Raw genomic sequence first — 373 nt, 5'->3', positions numbered from 1 at the left:
ATAATAATAATAATAATGGTGTTGTTGCACACTCATGAATAGCCAATTTATGTATATATGCATTAACTCCAACATGTGGTAACAAGAATAATAACTGCAACACATATGTATTTTAATTAAATTAAATAAATTAAAGCGATAAACACGGTAATTCCTCAACTGTTTGGATTGAATAAAATAAAAGAAGGTGCCGGAATAATCTTTAAAAAAGGTGACATTCGCCTGTGGAGTTGCCACGATGATAACAACACAAACAGGGGATGAATCGAGGAAACACGCCGCCATACTTACTGTAAAATAACAGCAGTAATAATGATCTAAAGTCAGCAGTCACAACCAGACTGAAGGATATTTTTCCTTTTTTTTCCTGCAG

The sequence above is a fragment of the Morone saxatilis genome, unplaced genomic scaffold (genome assembly GCF_004916995.1).
Source record: "Morone saxatilis isolate NCDOM2014 unplaced genomic scaffold, NCSU_SB_2.0 Contig6, whole genome shotgun sequence".
Taxonomy (NCBI): Eukaryota; Metazoa; Chordata; class Actinopteri; family Moronidae; genus Morone; species Morone saxatilis.
Note: the sequence above shows the minus strand (reverse complement) of the source record.